This window comes from Dromiciops gliroides, chromosome X (genome assembly GCF_019393635.1).
Source record: "Dromiciops gliroides isolate mDroGli1 chromosome X, mDroGli1.pri, whole genome shotgun sequence".
Lineage (NCBI taxonomy): Eukaryota > Metazoa > Chordata > Mammalia > Microbiotheria > Microbiotheriidae > Dromiciops > Dromiciops gliroides.
Genome location: NC_057867.1, coordinates 55,255,892 through 55,269,200, shown reverse-complemented (window position 1 = coordinate 55,269,200; position 13,309 = coordinate 55,255,892).

Sequence of the window (13,309 nt, the reverse complement as noted above, 5' to 3'; positions counted from 1 at the left end):
AGTTGTACTGGTTTTTGTTTTCATCATGAAATAGCATGGCACAGTGGATCAAGTGCTGGACTTGGAGTCAGAAAGACCTGGGTTCAAATCCTGATTCTAACATATATAAACTACAATAGCGAACAAGTCACTTAACCTCTCAGTGGCCCAGGAAAATTTCTAAGGCCATAAATTACAGAGTTCCTGTTCTGTTTGGTAGAGGGAATTTTTTTTTTTTGCAGGGCAATGGGGGTTAAGTGACTTGCCAGGGTCACACAGTGAGCAAGTGTCAAGTGTCTGAGTCTGGATTTGAACTCAGGTCCTCCTGAATCCAGGGCCGGTGTTTTATCCACTGCGCCACCTGGCTTCCCCCCAGTAGAGGGAATTTTTATGACTGGATTTCACTACAGAGAAAAAATAACAGGTCTAAACAAAAACAAAAGTGTTTTTTTAGGAAGTTCTTTCTTATATCCAGATAAATCTGGATTTGTCTACAAGAGTAGCCTCTTGATTTCAGTTTTAATTTTGATCCACTCAGTCCCCCATTATCCTCATCAGGAATGAGAAACTAGTAAAGCTAAGCCCATGTGCTGGACACTCCAAAAAGAATTTCTATTTAGTGTCAGCACTGAAGGTCTTCAAACAGAGGCTAGACAACCATGAGATAATAATGAGAAAATAATAACAATTAACAGTGGGCAGAGAGCTGGGCCTGAAATCAGGATAACCTGAACTCAAATCTGGCTTCAGAAACCTACTAGCTGTGTGACTCTAGGAAAGTCACTTAAACTCTGCCTCAGTTTCCTCAATGGTAAAATGGAGCATCTAGCTCCCCCCTCCCAGGGATTGTTATGAGAATCAAATGAGTTATTTCTAAAGTGTTTTGCATAGTGCCTGGCACACAGTCACTTCATAAATACTTGTTCCCTTATTTAACTCAGAAAGAGCTGCCAGTTTGTTCAGTTTCTTGAACCTGCCTGCATCCTCCAGGCTACCCCCTCCACTGCCCCTCAAGAGTAGGCAAAGTGCCATCCCAAGACAAAGTTCCTATTTTCATTCAATGAAACATATATTCAGCACCTTTGATGGGAATGTAAAAACCAAGATCTCTGCTGCCCATGAGTTTTTCAATGACATCTGCATCACTGGATATATGCTGACACACCCCCTAATCTAGACAGACACTTGGGAAATTGGGCAGTTCATAGCTCATATAGGCCAGCAGGAACCTCAAAGCCTTGGGAATACCAACAAGGATTTCAGTGAGGACACTTTGTAGGTTTTCTTTAAATTCTAAAATTACTTTTATTATGCATTTAACTTTATGGAGCGAAAACAAACACCAGAAAACACATTCAAGACTACTGAAAATTTAAAAATCCATACTTTAACACACAATAGCAACAAAATGATGTCTAAAATGATTTCTAAAAATACTGCCTCCCCTCCTTTCCTCAATTGCTGCCCAGTTTTCCAGCTTCAGAAATTCATGACAAGAAGCCCACTTTCTTTGTACCTAATCTTTCTGAGCAAGCAACCTGCCTGTATTTCGTTTATCATGCCCAATATTTGTACATCTTGCCCAATATTTCCTTCAACTGGCCCGCTTATCTTGTGGGTGCCTCCATCAAAGACACCTATCCTTGCAAATCCTTGGGGCATCTCTCAAAGACCACAGAGAGATCATGACCTGGCCTTTGGCCATCTGTAGCCAAAGCTGATCTAAGTGATTTGCCCAAGTCAAACCAAATTCCTAGAACTGTTTTCATAAAGTTCATAAGGTTAAAAAAAGGAATTTTGTGAGCCTTCTTTCTCAAAGAGCCCCCATAATTTTGTATTTCAAAGCAAATGTCTCAGCAGAAGGAATCATGTGAATTCTTCCTTTCTTGTAGAGAAAACCTGCTCGGAAGACTCTGAAGTCTAGGAACAAGGTGCTGTCGGTAAACAGTGAAAAACTGCCCATTCCACCTTTGAAAAGATCCAACTGTTGAATTTTCCTTATGTTAAGCCTCCTTTTTTTCCTCTTTCTGCACTCTGAAGCCAAACATCAGAACTAGTCTAAGGGAATTCATATACTTAAAGATATCTCTCATGTACTCCTTAAGATCCCTTCTCCAGGTTAAATATCCCTAGTTTCTTCACCTGATCCTTATATGAAGCATGAACTTGAGGCCCTTCTAGTTGCACTTCTTTGAACTTCAGCTTATCACTGTCCTTTCTAGAATGCAGTGTTCAGAACTGAAGATAATACTCCAAAAGTGGTCTTACCAGGGCAGAACACAGGACCATCACTTCCTGACTGGATAGCCTTTAAGAATATGAGACTAGGGGCGGCTAGGTGGCATAGTGGATAGAGCACTGGCCCTGGAGTCAGGAGTACCTGAGTTCAAATCTGGCCTCAGACACTTAAAACTTACTGGCTGTGTGACCCTGGGCAAGTCACTTAACCCCAATTGCCTCACACCAAAAAAAAAAAAAAAAGAATATGAGACTAAAAGAGGAGAGAAACAAATTGGAAATAATGAAACTGTGTTTGTGCCCTCAAGTTATAATTTTTAGCAACTCATAGAACATATTCTGACACTGATGACTCCTTTGAATCATCTGGGTGGTCACCTTCTACTGGGAGGGGAAATAGAATTTTTTTGCCTCACAGGACTTTTATAAACAATACCTCCAGCCTTCAATGGATCTGTGATTTCATCAAAGAGAATATTACCTCCCACATTGCAGATGATGACCCATCCATACCAGCCTATCTTGTGAAATTCTCTTATCTATTTTCCCAGAAGTTTGCCAAAGGAAGTCTCCCCAGCATACCAGAGGACTTTTTTTACTTCTCTTGACTTCACAGATACCAATGGAGCACATGGGCTCTCCAGCAGTCATCTTGCTATATTACCTGACCATCTTCTTTTTGAAACAAACATTTCTTTGACAATATCCTTTATAGCTCTTCTTCTGTGTAATTCCTTGTCAGTCTGCTCACACCCACCTTGTACCTCTCCACTGCCCTTTAGCTGTTCTTCAACTTTGTTGCAAATAATAGTGATATCTTTTCATATCCCATATTTCCTGACTTAGTTTGAATTCATGGCACTGGTACCCTTGAATATTTTGCTCCCCCCTGCTATTTCTCTCTGTGTGGGGGACTTATTCTTTGATTTTAAACTAAATTGTGGTAAAGGAACAAATGGCATAATCCTCTACTGGCTTGATAATATCTGAAAGGAATTTTATTTTTCTATCTTCTCTGTAGGAAAAAAAAATCTAAAAACTCTAGCTATTTCCTGGTACTAAATCTATCAAGTATATCTGGAACAAACACATTAACTTGAGTCTCTAAGGGTTCACAGACACTGATTTACTTTTATCAACTCTTCCCCCTTCAGTTAGACCCTCTTCACACAGGCCTTGATTGAAGGAGGCTGGAAAACTATTATTTTGGAAGTAACCAAAAGTAAGGAAACACTTTTCAGCAGTTTGTACCCTTGAGGTACAATTTTCATCACCTTATATAACACATCCTACTGATGATGAATGTGTCTTGGGGCCACAGCATTTAACTTAGCCCAGTGGCTTTACATTTTCATCTGAAAAGCAACATGGTATATGTTGTTGAAAAAGTAGTAGATTGGAGTTAAGAACAACCTAGGTTTGAATCTTATCTCTGACACTTCTAGATGTGGGTCTATGAATAAGTCACTTCAACTCTCTGAGCCTCAGTTACTTCATCTGTAAAATGAGGCTGATAATCATACCTAGTCCTGTGATGATTAAGAAGGTTTGAGAGACATAATTTCTGGGTAATTTGATCATTTTATTAATAAGGCCAGCAGTTTATTAATGAAAAGGTGGTCATTTGGCTGTTTCTCTTAGACCAAAGACAGTTGTGGCAATGGGTTCACAGTTTATATACCTTTGGAAGAGTAGGTATTCAATGAGGGGCTGAGAGTGACATGATATGAAAATATCTCTGTACTAGGACCACTCCACAGCCTTGAGCTATCATCTTAACAAAAGGATCTGTCTCCACCCAAACTTGAGTAGAACAAAATGGGCTTCCCCACCTTCAATTAAATTTCCTGTAAGGTTGGGTGGCATCTGACCAAGATCTAGGAGAGTTAATTCAATTTCATTATCAGGAATGTCCTTCAAGAGTCTAAACTTTATAAAATTAGAAATTTAGAAGAAGGGGAGAGCTTTGAATTTCCCCCAAGATACTTGTTATTAATTATAATTTCTCTTTCCCCCAGGGCTGTTGGGAGGCACAAATGAGAAAATATAAAGGAGAATGAATTGCTGTAAATTTACTGTTCCATGGAAATGCCAGCTAACTGAGAGAGATCCTTAGCAGACTTGATCACATACCACAGCTCTTTCTTTCAAGGTGTTATAGTGCAAAAAGCCCTGACCTTAGAGCAAAATGCTGGCTCTGAGTCCCACCTCTGACACTTTCTAGTTAAGTGACCTTGGGCAAATCTCTTTGCCTTTCTCAGTCTCAGTGCCTCTTTAAAATGGTGGATAATAATATCTGCCTACATCAAAGGGTTATTGGGAGGCTCAATTAAAATGTATACCAAATGCTTTGGAGTGAACATAAACTAGTATCATGTAATGACTGAAGTGTACGGGTATCCCATGGTGAGTATGAGTGTCTCCTGTATGCCTTTGTCTTATGGCTCTGCTGCAAGAGGGAGCCTAGAGGGTCATTCCTTGGGTACACGGCAGAACAGTCACATAGCTGAATGTAATGTGGAGCAAAAGTTCTCCACATACTCCCCCACCTTCCCTTCTCCCAAGACTCACCCCTCCACCTCTTTACCCATCCCCACTCCTACTCCCTCTCTTCTAATGGTGGATCTGAAATAGTCACTTTCCTACTTAAGATATATCTAGACTGTGCTTGAGTAACTGAGTTTGAGCTCATTTCTGAGTTTGACATACAATTACTGATCCATTTTTTGTCTCAGGATAAATGCCAGTTTCTCTCTGGGTGACAGTGTGAGGAGGAAACATATGCTCAAAAGTGATAACTAGCAAATTGAAAGCACCAATCAGAAAGCATTAATTAAACATCCAGTTGAATTGTACTAGATAATACACTAAAAAAATTTCCAACCATACTTCCTGTCCTCTTGTAGCTTACAACTAAAAACCATGGAAATTATAGCAGCTTCACAGTTAGAGGAAAAAGTACATTTAGAGATCTTTTGATGGATCTACAATAGTGTAATCTCATCTCCCTGCACCACAGTGAAGATATTGCCCCACCTCCTATGCCACCATCTCCTCCCGCATGATCCCTATTTATTCTTTTCAGTAAATACTCCATAGAAAATTCATCTGATGCACTGGAGACTTTCCTCTAGTTCTTTTAATATCAGGTAGCTACTAGGGAGGACAAAGACTATCCATCTCACTACTGTTATCCTTCACACTCACTATATAACCAACCCAACTCCTTTACAGTTAAAATATCTTTGAAGAATTTTATACCATTGAGGATCATAGGCTATAAAATTGTGTATACCCTTTGGCCCAGCAATGCCACTATCTGGTCTATTTTCCAAGGTGATTGGGGAAAAAGGAAAATAACCTATGTGTTCTAATATATTTATAGCCACTCTCTTTGTGGTGGCAAAGAACTGGAATTGAGGGGATGCTCATCAATCAGGGAATGGCTGAACAAATTGTGGCATACGATTGTGATGGAATACTCTGTACTGTAAGAAATGATAAGGAGGGGGAGTGATTTCAGAAAAACATGACAAGAACTGTATGAACTGATGCAAACTGAAGTGAGAAGAACCAGGAGACCATTGTGCACAGTAACAGCAACATTGTAATGATGATCAATTCTGAAAGACTTGGCTATTCTGACCAATACAATGATCCAAGACAATTCCAAGAACTCATGATGAAAAAATTCTATCCACTTCAAGAGAGAGAACTGATTAACTCAGAGTGCAAATTGAAGAAAATTTAATTACTTTATTTTTCTCACTTTTAAAAAAATAATATGGTTCATATAGAAATATGTTTTGTATTATTTCATATGTATAATTGATATATTCTTTGCCTTCTCAGTGGGTGTGGCAGGGGTGAGAGGGAAAGAGAGAATTTGCAACTCAAAATTTAAAAAGAATGTTAAAATATGTAAATAATAAAATAAAATGTAAAAAAAAAAAGAAAACAAAGTTCAGGACACTTGTTTACCAGCACCAGTTCAAAATCATTTCTCACAACCTGGAAGGACTTACATGAACTAATGCTGACTGAGAGGAGCAGAACCAGGAGAACATTGTACATAGTAACAGCAACATTGTGAGATGAACAATGGTGATAAACTTGGCTCTTCTCAGCATTGCAACAATCCAAAACAGTTTCAAAGAACTCATGATAGAAAATGTTCTCAACATCCAGAAAAAAGAACTGAATTATGAATGCAGATTGAACCATACTGTTTCTACTTTTGGACTGTTTTTCCCTTCTTTTTTGAGGGATTTTGTGCTCTGGTTCTTCTTTCACAAGATGACTAATGTAGAAATATGTTTAATGTGATTGTACATATACAACCTATATCAGACTGCTTTCTGTCTTGGGGAAGATGGAGGGAAGGGAGGGTTAGAGAAAAAAATTTGAACTAAGAATCCTTTGAAAACAAATGTTGAAAACTATCCTTATATGTAACTGGAAAATAATAAAATATTTTTTAAAAAATCATTTCTCACAAGCCACTGGGCAAAGGACACATTAGTTCAAAAAGAAAGACAATGAATCAAATAGCATAGCAAGTCAGGAAACAAGGAAAGCAAGCCATCTTCCATGCAGACAATAGGATATGTTCTCCCATAGGTTATACTACTCCCAGTCAGGGAAAGCATACATACAGAGAGCACGTGACCAAAGAACATGCATAAAGGGCAAACACACAGGGAATGTGCATGACCAGAGGACCTATTTGAGACAACATGCCAAGAACCCATGCAAATCAGGTCAAATACATGAAAGGGCAACTCAAACTTCTGACACAACTGGGCTACAAATATGTTCGGGCAAAGTCATTGCACTATCTGCTGTTATCTGTTGCTTCATGTCTCTGCTGGGTGCATTATTCCTATGGGGGCTTGTACATTGTCTCTTCTAGGCATCTCTGGTTGCTGAGTGCTCTCTGCTACCATTTAATGAGCCTCAACTCTTCAGGGGCATTCCCTGAATCTCTGTTCCCACCATGGTCCAATGGAAAGAAAACTAGATTTATAGCCATAAGTCTTGGATTCAAATGCCAGCTTTTCCACTTACCACCTGTGTGAATTTGGGCTAATCACTTAATCTTTCTTGGCTTCAGTGTCTTCATCTATAAAAAGATCTTAGACTAGCTGATCTTTATTGCCTCTTCCAGCTCTAAACCTATGATCCTATGATCCTACCAATATATGGTGACTAAGGCAGGTTGAGATCCTTTAGTGAATATTGCTGGGAACATGAGCCACTATGCTTAGCCAGTCAGAATGCCCAATGTAAGATTGTGTATTTTTTCAATTGCCTGTATCAGGTGGTGATTTCAAGTCCACAGTTCCAGTCACACACTGAGACTAAGTTAAAAATGCCTTGTAACTCTCCTTTAACTTCCCATGGGGATCATCTTCCCCCAGGCCCCCAGGAGATGTGATGGAGGAAGGGGCTACAAAGTGACACCTACCCAGGATCCTCCCTAGTTGGCAAAATGAAGAAGGATAAGGCATTTGCACTTCAGCCTCCTAGTCCAGATTCCCCACTTGATTTTGATGCTTGCCCACAACAATGACAAAACCCCCAGGTTTTTGTTCTATATTTTGTCCAGCACAAAACCTCCTCATCTTCTTACAGATACAACATGGACCTTATTCTCAAAGTTTATGATCCAAAAGGAGGAAAAACTCAGTACATTAAAAATTATAAGGAAAGGAAGAATGAAAAAAAGTAGAAGAGCCAACCAGGCAAAAACCCAGAAGAAATGCAAGAAGGGAGGTATCACTTTCCATTATGGGGAATAGTGGGAGGAGGGAGTCAGGGAAGGTTTCTTAGAAGATGTGGAACTTTATTTGAAAAAAGGGGAGGACTTAAATAGTTAGAAATGGGTCAGGATTCTGTTCTAGGCATACACGACTAATTCAGAAAGTTAGAGTTTAGGTGCAATGTAAGGCTTATAACTAGAAGTGGTGTAACATTAAGAGTGGAAAGGTAACTTGGAAACAGATTATAGAAGGTCTTAAATGGTAGGATCAGGAGTAGGTGATGGGGAGCCACTGAAAGTTTTTGAGTAAAGGAAGGATATGATCAGAGGAGTACATAAAGATGATTATATATATATATATATATATATATATACACACACACACACACACACATACACACACACACACCTGAGGTTATTTTTTTAATTATTGGTACGTAGGCAGCTAGGTGGTGCAGTGGATAAAGCACCGGCCCTGGATTCAGGAGTACCTGAGTTCAAATCCGGCCTCAGATACTTGACACTTACTAGCTGTGTGACCCTGGGCAAGTCACTTAACCCCAATTGCCCTGAAAAACAAAACAAAACAAAAATAATTACCTCACTTCTCAAAGCTAATCCTCAACTTAGTGCTTCATTCACAGGTTGGAATCCCAGAGGCTGGCTTTCTACTCCCATGTTTTAGAATATTCTATAGATCTGCACTTCTACTAACATAGGTCATAAGCCCCCACTAATGTGCTTCCTGTTAAGTCAACAAATAGCTTCAATAAGCTCAAAGTAAAGGCATCTACTATGATGGCATATAAGAATAGTAACTACAAACATTACTCCCATAAACCACAAATATATAGTAGACACATACATAGAGTACACTGGTAGTGAGGTACACAAATAGGGAACACATGTGACTGAGGCATTTCATTCCTCTAGGATTACAAGGCTCCAAGATCTTTCCACTTATTGTGACTTCTTCAAACTGTCTTTCAATGGACATATGTCCCAAGTATTTGTTCTTTTACTAGGATAAAGTGGCTCCTCACTGTATACAATGTTTCTGCTAGAGCCCCAGGGCATGCCCATCTTAGAAAACTATAGTCTCTACCACCTCCAGCATCATACTTGGTGTGAGGGAAAAATTCATCCTCTTCTCAATAATTCTCAGGAACTCAGCAGCAAGGTGACAAAGGCTTTATTTTCTTCTCATGAGAAGGAGGCACTCTAGTGTCCAGCTAGTGGATGCCCAGAAAGGGGGCTCACAGGCCCTGTTTTATACCCTAATCCCTAATGCGAATGGACCTTCCCCTTTTTCATTACTGGTCGGGGTTACAATCTACGGGCAAAAACTAGCTAATCGGAATGCAATATTCCCACCCCTCTTCCTTGTATGGGCATAACTCAGGAGTGGACCTTATACTTCCTTATACGGACAGAACTCTGGAGAGGACCTAATTGAGACCAGGGCTCCTTGAACCATGTGACCTTGCTAACCTGAGGGGCAGGAGGGGATCTGAGACCTTTGTCCTACAAACAGGTCAGGGGAGTATGACTGACTGTTATATCCACTGGGGTGATGCTGTACATCTCTGTAAAAAAGCCTAGGAATGGCAGAAATCTCTAGCGTTGCTCCATCAGCTCTAAAGCCTAACACCTCCCAGGAAGGAGGCAGAAAAGAAGAGTCCTTTTGGCAAACCAATGTCCTTTAGGCTTAGCCTTTCCTTTTTACTACTCATCCTTTTACAAGGCTGAGTCCCCTCAGTGAAAGGTTTCACCCTAACTTATGGCTACTATCCAAGACATTTCCTGTATCTTCGTCTCTGCAGGCTAGACTATAAACTGAGCAATGACAAAATCATGTTTTGGTCTGTATAGGATTTTCTTTCTGTCTTTGTTCTCTCAATAATGACCAAATTGCTCTGGGGTTCAAGGCTGCCCAGGTTTGTTTTTTTAAAACTCTAAGGGTCTCCTGCGGTGGCATGCAAATGAGTAGTTGGTGGGAAAGTATGGAGGCAATATCTACCTTGGAGGCAGATCTGTTGTCTCTAAGGGCAGTTCAGCTGCATTCCTTACCATTTCATATGCAAATGAGATACTCAAAGCCTCACATCCTTTCTGAGATGCAAATGAGACTACTCAAAATTTTACAAATCTTTTACAAAGTACAACATAATCCATTCACATCTCAAAAGAGTATACTTTACAAGGTTCAAATTAAGTCTGAGTATATTATATATATATTCTTATATCTTATTGTTACTTGCCCTTTCATATGGCAAATTTTGCAAAGCCTGAAATTACCTACCTATGTAAATAGGTAGTAATGGCTAGCAGAACTTCTAGGTGGAGCTATCCAGAAGGAAGTTGGAACTCTGGGGGAAAGTTGGACATGTAGATACATCTTTGAGAATCATGAATAGAGGTAATACTTGGATCCTGAGAACAGGATCACCAAAAGAGAGGAGAGATAGAAGAGGGATAAGAACAGGACTTTGGAGAACACCAAAATTAAAAGAGGAGGCTGAAGAGCCAGAAAAAAGAATAGTAAGAAGTTTAGGGTAATGAAAATCAAGGGAAAGAAAGCTGCAGAGATAGTATACTGAAAAAATAGAATTCTATAAGGGGATTCAGACAGTAAAACAAAAAAGAAAAGAAAAAGAGCTGAGAATTTTTAAGATTCTGGAGATTTTCTGCTTTCTCCATTCTATGGCATGTTACCTTTAGCTAAGAATTTCTACTGTGTCTTATTTTAATCAACCAATCTAAAGTTTATCTTCCAAAGTTAAGGAATGAAATTCTGAGTATCAGTAGAGACTGGGAAAAGGTACAAAGGCTCTTTTTATTTGAGCTTCCTTTCTCTTTACCCATGCAGATCACACTCCTTTGGGATACTTATCTTTTCCCATGATGCATTTGGTTGACAGAAAGACAAGCTTACTGCACAGAAATGCCAGTTGAGTTGACAAGCAAATTCCATCAGTATGCAATGTTTACACAGTACAGTTTAGCAACAGCAGTTCACACAGTCTGCAGCTTTGGATCAGAATTATAATTAAGCCTTAAATCTTCTAAGTTCAGATTAATTCTTATCACAGAGGTCTTACACTTTTTGTTGTAAAAGTTTAAAGCCCTGTTTGTCTGTAAAGGCAATATCCTATAATGTATAACCAGTTCTATGGGGGAGGGGGGAAGGGGAAGGGCTATATATTTAAGATTTTTCTCATTAATTATTAACTTCACTGGCTGCTGAGAATCACACAACTGAAGCATTGTGAAGATGCACAGACTCTCACTGACACATGAAATAAGTGATTTTGTGAAACAAACTTTGATTTCTGTAATAATGACTACTGAATTCAACTTAGAAGTGTTTCTGTGCTGTATCACAAAAGTACTGTATTGGTAAGCTTACAGCAAATAGTATCTAAATTCAAACAGTTTCTACCTATTAAAACTTCTGAAGTAGACTTCAAAAGAGACAGCTGGAAAGCCAAGTGCTAGTTTCATCTCTCAGAGCTTTTATCTTTTCAACAAATTTCACTGTCTTTGTCACAAAGGCACAAATGATGCTTATGAAGTACAAATTGTTGTGGAACTGCCTTGTTTGAGTCGATATTTCCCCTTCTTTAGTTCAAACTACATATCATCAACAGTATCACCTAAAACATTTTATTGGAAATTAAAGACCTGATTACTGCCAATCTTCCCCCCCCCCCAAAATTAGAAGTGGCAAAAAATTGACTGATTTTAGAACTATGCTCTTAAAAAGTAATTGCACTTTTCCCCCCACTACTGCTCAACAATGAACTCTGATGACATTTCAAAAGGATTACAGGGATGGTGCTGGCTGTTACTAATTTCACACATGCATGTGTACTTCAATCCCCAGACCAAACTGAAGGATAAAGCCTGGAAAGAGCATCCAGGCTTCTCTCTCTTGTGAGCCTGGACCCTGCTAATAACATTCCATCCAGCTAGTTCAGCAGTTTTATCAGCATCATCTATAAATCATCCTTAACATGAAATGGCAAGTCAGGATTACCAACAAAGTCCTGAAATAACCGCACTGAAGGGATATCTGCCAATAGACAACTCTGCTGACCTAGACATGTAAACAGAATAGCTAATAGCCCAATAACTAAGAAGATTGGTGAAATAAAATTTGGGAGGTGGGGGTATGGGGTGGAGGGTGGCCACGGAAGAAAATTGCAAAGGGAAAAGGTAAAGCATTGCTTGGAAGAGAAAGATTCATTGTGGCTTAGTGGGAAACAACAGTAGCAGACAGACAAAATTAGTTGGAGGCAATAAGAAATAGGAGGCTAGGGTGTTTTATTTGAGCCAAAGTATCAGACACATTCTGGGTCAAGGATAAAAACAATATCAGACCTATAAACACTAGCTCAAAGAATGATTGAATTCAGAGTATTCATTAGCACCTAGTTAGGCACAGAGATACTGGTATAGTTTGCCATTTCCTTCTCCAGCTCATTTTATGGATGAAGAAACTGAGGCAAACAGAAAGAAGAGTCCTGCCTAAGGTCACACAGCTAGTAAGTGTCTGAGGCCACATTTGAACTCAGGAAGATTAGGTTTTCTGGTTATAAACCCAGTGCACTATCTACTGGATACTTTACACATGAACTCTAGACAGTGGTTGTTTTGGAAGAACTTCAAAGGGGTAACTATTTGAACGCACAATTGTTAGCCTTGGGATACTTTAATGAACAATATAAATGGGAGTTGCTACTAGCAGTCTTATTAAGCAGTAGCAACTAGTCTAGACTTGTATTACAGATAGTTACAGTTTCCTACAATGAAGAGAAAATCTGTTTGCAGGTAACAGCAAAAAAAAAAAAAAAAAAACGGGGAGAAATTCCATGTCCTTGGCTTAATTTTTATCTCCAAATAAATTATCTATGAATTGCCATTGTTAAAATGTAGCATATAAATGCTAAGAATATTACTTTGGGGACTGCTATTGTTAAAAATAGCAGTTTGGTGGAGAATGGGGGTACAAGATGGGGGGAAACCATGGAAAAGTCAAGTAAATATGGTTTCTAGTTGTCTTTTGGGGGGAGGGAGTGAGATTTTAGTTGTCTTTTTTTGGGGAGAAAATATGGTTTCTAATGAAGTTAATTTGTGTAGTAAACCAACCTAGACATCATTTCTGCTCCCTAACCAGCAAAGAGCCACATTTTAAGAAGGACATTGGCAATGTATGAAGGAGCCAGAAGGAAACAACCATAAAGGAGAAGAAACTAGAAAATATTTTGCATGGGAATTAATTAAAGGAAGAATAGATGCTCAGCCTAGCAAAGAGAAGACTTGGAGGTG